Raw genomic sequence first — 6,000 nt, 5'->3', positions numbered from 1 at the left:
TTCGAATCCGATAACTAGAAACTAATATTCTTGAGATATTCGAATCCAAAACATCATATTTAAGAGACTCAATCATCTATCAATTATAGGGCTGTGCAAAAACCCGGTGGTCCGGTATGGTCCGGTCCAACCCGAACAAACCCGGTCCAGTCTAGTCCAAAAAAAATTGGCCCGAAACAAGACTGGACCAGACTGGACCGGACTGGTCTCATCGGGCTGGACTGGACTAGGGACTGACCCCTCAGACCAGTTGGTCCAGTCCAGTCTAGCCCGATTTTTTTAAATTATTATTTATATAATTTTAATTTGATTTAATTTTTCTATATAAATTTTTTATCTATTCAAATAATTAAGATTTATCTATTAACTTTCAAAGTAATGAGCATGCATATATATTTTCTACAATTTAAGATCTATATTGATGAGAATTAATTAATAAAACATGACTTCATTGGGAAATTGAAAAGGAATGATCAAATTTGATAACTTTTGAATTAAAATATGTGCAAAATTTTATATAGTAAGTTACAATCTTGCCTCTTATTGAAGAAAAATTTTTTTAAAAAAAAAATTAAAATTAGCTCTGGACTGCCTGGACTGGTCCAGGCAGTCCAGAGGACCAAGTCCAGTCCAACCCGACCTCGGGTTGGCACTGGACCGGACCAGACCTCGGGTTGTTTTTTTCAGCCCGAGGTCTTTACTGGACCAGACTTCAGGTTGATAACAAACCCGGTCCAGTCTAGTCCATGCACACCCCTAATCAATTATACCGGATTTTGTGGGTAAGGTTCATGCTTTTTTTTTACATTTGATACATTGCCCATGCATTAGATTATCGGAGAGTTTATTTCTATTTTATTTTAGCACACTAAGCACGTGTGTATATTTATGTAACAAGCGAATGTTACAACATAATAGTCACTACAAGATATTTTCGTCCCCGACTAGCCCCCCCAAAACTACCTAGATATGGAATCAAAAACTACATATTCCTCCATTTCTAAATGTAAAAACTATTTTATAATGAAATTTATACTATAAAATAAGTTTTATATCTAGAACCGGAAGGACATCACACCAAAATGAAATAAATAAAAAGGGGATAATCTGAGACGAAAACAGATCACAGATCATTGTTAATTGCGTAATCTGAACAATGTCCCATTCATCTCAAACGGAAAAACCAGTCGTAGTTCCTAACTTACAGGCGGCGTCCCATGCATGATGAATCAAATCAAAAAACCAAATTTTGACGGTAACATCATCCCACAGAGAACCACAACTGGAATTAGTAAAGCAAACAGACGCCTCTCTCTCTTGATCAGCAAAAGATCTTCAAGCAATATCATCTTACCTTAGCATAGTTACCAACTGGTCACCAAACGTCAGGCAACCACAACAATCAAATCCAAGACCACGTAGTTCAGAGGGTTGGGGCAGAGAACCTTCAATATCCGACGGTTAGACCTTTGTGCCTGAACAGTACAGCTGCTTCGCTATGCAGTTCCAAACTAACGCATTTTAGACGTCAAAAGACAAGTCCAAAAAATCAAAGGTCGACGGGGTTCCTTCTTTAATTTCTTTCTTTCTTTCTTTTTTGGGAATAATGACTGGATGGCGTTGAATGCTTCAGAAAATAACAGTAATTCTGCTTAATCTACTATGCATGTAACTCTTGAATCCCAGCTAAACTTTATTTTCAACCCAGATTTTCTCAACCATTTAGATTTCTTTTCGCATGGGGCAGAAGCCCAAAACCCGCTTCAGTAGAACATGAGTACCAGCCAGAAGTATTTGATTTGATGCAGCCCGTCAACCCTTTCCAATATTAATTGAAACTGTTCAGAGCTTTTGGTGCGCACATCACAAGTGGGGAGAGCGAGAGAGATTAAATGAAACAGAAGCGAAGTAGCCAGCTGGGACCCCCAACCATTCAAAACTTGAAGAGAAGGGCAGACAAGAATTACATCCCATTGAATGCAGACGCATAAAACCAATGTGGCAGTACCAGAAGAGACCTCAGCACAAAAAGGACATGGAACTTTTCTCAACACATGATAAACAATTTCCTTGAAAAGACACTTTTACCTGTAAGGAAATAACTACAAGTATGCTGCACAGATAATAGAACATAAGCTAGGAAATTCAAATTAATCCAATGTAAGACCAGAAGCACAGGGCTTTGCCTGATTAAACAAACTCGTACTGCAATCTAAGCACACTAGATCAACAAAATCTCCCTATCCTCTTTTACCATGGGAACTCCAAACTCTCCAAAATCAGCTTCTACTGCGGTGCCGTTCCCTTAGACCATTTCTACATATCATTCAGCGACGCATGTCAGTACAAATACAAGAACAATTCATACCATGCTACTGTTAATAAAACAGATCCTGCTAAGTCATGAGGCCTAGCTAACAGACCTTGAAAGGCCAACAAGATACCATACATACAATAACCTCAAATCCTAAATCAGTAATGAGGGAGAAAACAATATGATTAAACATCTAGCAGATAGGATAAAAAAAAACATATGTTGCCTGTGAGAGAGGAATTGAGAAGTGTAAAGCAGGGAGTTAGAAAGTCCAGAGAGAAGTAGCCTAACCCATTTGTATATGGTAGCTCCTCAGGTCCATGGTAAGGAGGTGAGTAGGTGACCTACTATAGCTGCGTCCACGAGGTGACAAACTGCGTCGCCTAGGGGACCGATCCCCACGAGGACTGTAACTCCTGCTTCATATCAACGAAACGGCAAAGATCGCTCTTAACAAATATTTAACACTTCATGCATATAATGAAGAACCATCATCATCATCGAGTTTAACCACAACCAATCTTTTCCTTCTTATTCTAATATACACAGCCAAATTGCTTTATCCATATGATGAATGACAACGGGGTTTTGGAATTTAAAAAGCAATTTACCATTCGGTTTCTCTGACTTGCTCCAAAATACAGGTAGCACAAATATCAAGCTACAATGCACAATCATAAGAAAACACAAGTACACGACCACTACTTCTCATGTATTTTGATTCTTCAGGGGAAAAAAAGGTGTCTTGCCTAACAATAATGGCAATAGGATTAAGGTATGGGAATCAATCTGACCTGCGCCCATAACTTGGGCTCCTGCGGTATCTCGGCGGACTGCGGCTACGTCGTCTTCCTGCACCACCACGCGTACGACATTCGCGAGCGAAATGACCAGGCTCACCACACTCATAACATTTCAAATCAGAGCCACCAGAGCGACCACGACCACGACCACCTCCACCACCACTGCCAACTCTGGAGTTGTGAGAAAGCTCCACCCTCCAACCATTCTTACCTGCTCCAAACAACAAATATGAAAAGGAAATATTGCCATGAAATGCTTCTCCAGAGTTCAGCTGACCACTTAACTAGAATGATTGATCATCAACTGAAGCACATATTATTCAAGAATTCTTAGATAAATAGGCAGCATTTCAACCTTGTTTCTTTTAGCTTCTAACATACCATCTAATTCACGAATGGCATCCTGTGCATCTCTGCGGTCATCAAAATCAATGAAGGCATAACCAGGCGGTCTCCGCGCAACCCAGACACTACACACAATATTTTGGCGGGAAAAATGAAAAGAAAAAAAAGTATAGATTGTTATCCAAATACGCATAAAGTAAATATTATGAAGTCTCCGTTCACTGAAAGATATCAAATTGCTATCAAACAGTAACTGCGATAACATGCTTAATGAAGCACATGATCAAATACATAATATCCGATTGCAAACAGTCTCGAGAAGACTACTAACCATTACATACGACACGTTACCGCCCCGGACACCATAGTTGAATCTTAATATTCGTTTTATATTTCTAGAACATGGAAATAACTTGCAATATAATTAGTAGTTAGCATTTTTTTTTCCATCCCGCTACCTCCGTATAACTCCAAATACACGAAATTCATCTTCAAGCTCTCTCTCAGTAACTCTGGAATCCAAGTTACCAACATAAACACGGGTAATCGTTTCAGTGTTTTGATGAAACCTGCCAGTAAGAGACAATACAATTAAACCAATTTGACAGAGAAACTCGAGAAAATTCTGCAACCAAAAGACAAAAGCCTCGATCAACTCCATCAAAATCGACCTTATGAAGGAGAATGATCGTCAACTGGACAGAAAAGAAGAGAGATCTAAACCTGATGTTAAGAACCGCGAAAAAGGAAAACTTAAAAAACCGCCGGCGGCCGCACCGTTTGCTCTTCGATTCTTTTGAGTGTGGCATTTATTTTAAACTCGGCTCCTCCAAATTTAATGCTCATGGGCTTTGCGTAATGACCGAATCTTGGTTGCACTTCAAGCTCGGCCTTTGGGCTATGCAAAAGGCCTTCCTCTATTAATTGATACTTTTGCCAACTGTCGTTGAAATATTAATTCCTGATCGACTGATTTACTAATCTTCTAATTCATATGGAAATTTGACTTTCCTTATATATAAATTGCAGGAGCAGGGATTGTAAAATTGTCCTGATGACAACATTGACCTTGGTTTTTAACCAAAACAGCTAAACTTTCCAGCATCATTAAAGGCATCAACCTTTGTTGGAATGAAAAATACCTCGGAGTGCATATTTACTACAACTCTTCTAAAACGACGATTCTTACCTGCAACAAACTTTCATAGAATCACCTTCTCACTAATTCTATTAAGAACATAAGGGATCTCATCATGCAAGAACATCTCTTTGTGCCATGTTCTTCGAAAAAATCAATAAATAGATGGATTGAGTTTCAAACAAGTCAGAGTTAGGAAGTGAGTCATCCTGTATCATAATTGAGGAACTCAAGTTAATCAAAATTTTAAGGACTAAAAAACTATTTTTTTCCCGTAAAGAACATCAAAGCAGGCTGACGCTAGAGCACTGGACGATCTCTTTTAACGGCGGGAAAAGTTACAACACAGCTCTGTGAAGAGCAGGGTACGTTAGTCCCATGATGGTGACATGAACTTTATCAAATTGACGACGCCAGTTGGAGTTGGATCTTTCACGCCGTATAGTGGGTAGGGTCCGATACTAACATTTGCCTCATTAATTTCAAAGTGCGTACCGTGGGCCCTACAAATCACGAATATGGAATTATCGTGGTGGGGTCAACAGTACATCCGTCCAATTTTCCTTTTGAAAAGAGCAATGACCCGATAATTGAGAGGAATATCTATGATAATCAATTAATCATGCATTTATTTTATTATATGCAAAGGTATATTCTTTAAATCACGAGGAATCTGGGTAGGCCTGTACAATTATAGATGCCGTTATACAGAGGGGTTTCTCCACTTTTCTCTCCCTCTGTTTTTATCACAAATTGAACCGTTTAAATTTCATATTTTATAAAATTATAAATAAAATATTTTTATTGTTGTTCAAATCATCCGGGTTAAAATTTACTTAATTTTAATTTTATCTTTTTTAAAAAAATTAACTTTTGATTTATAATTTTATAATATAAAATCTAGGCTATTCAAATTGTAATCTCATGGGAAGTGGAAAGCCTCTTTCCTCGTTATACACACAACTTTTTTTTTTTTTTGTTTGGATCGTGTATACACACACGTATTTTACGGTCACATCACTTCCATATTAAAAAAAGAAAAAGAAAACTTCTTTTCCCGTCAATATCGCTGGAGAAATTTCACGTGCTCACCAGAACACATTTTGCTCCCTTAGCACAGAAGCTAAATGATCATTAATTAAGAAATCGTACAAATAGTTAACACTAAAATGAGAAGGACACGGGTTATCTTGCACGATGGGACAGGTGAAAGAAGGATTACCTCATATTTTAATTATAAAATCTTATTTATAAATTATAAATAAAATCTTATAATTTGAACACGATATAGTAATAATTAACCTACTGGGTTTGAAATAAATCTCAACATAGATATATTATGCCTCTTTGGTTAGACGCTTTGGGAAAAAAAAAAAGTAATTTGACAAGTCTGTTTTTAA

At 37.7% G+C, this 6,000-nt stretch overlaps 1 pseudogene; it reads right to left on the bottom strand.

The window, feature by feature from the left end:
• Window positions 1-1,108: 1,108 nt before the first annotated feature.
• Window positions 1,109-4,774, bottom strand: LOC114737475 (serine/arginine-rich splicing factor RSZ22-like; annotated as a pseudogene).
• Window positions 4,775-6,000: the final 1,226 nt, after the last annotated feature.

The sequence above is a fragment of the Neltuma alba genome, unplaced genomic scaffold (assembly GCF_004799145.2).
Source record: "Neltuma alba isolate B1F8T4 unplaced genomic scaffold, ASM479914v2 tig00013459_pilon, whole genome shotgun sequence".
Classification (NCBI taxonomy): Eukaryota; Viridiplantae; Streptophyta; class Magnoliopsida; order Fabales; family Fabaceae; genus Neltuma; species Neltuma alba.
Note: the sequence above shows the minus strand (reverse complement) of the source record. Positions and strands in the feature narration are given on the sequence as shown.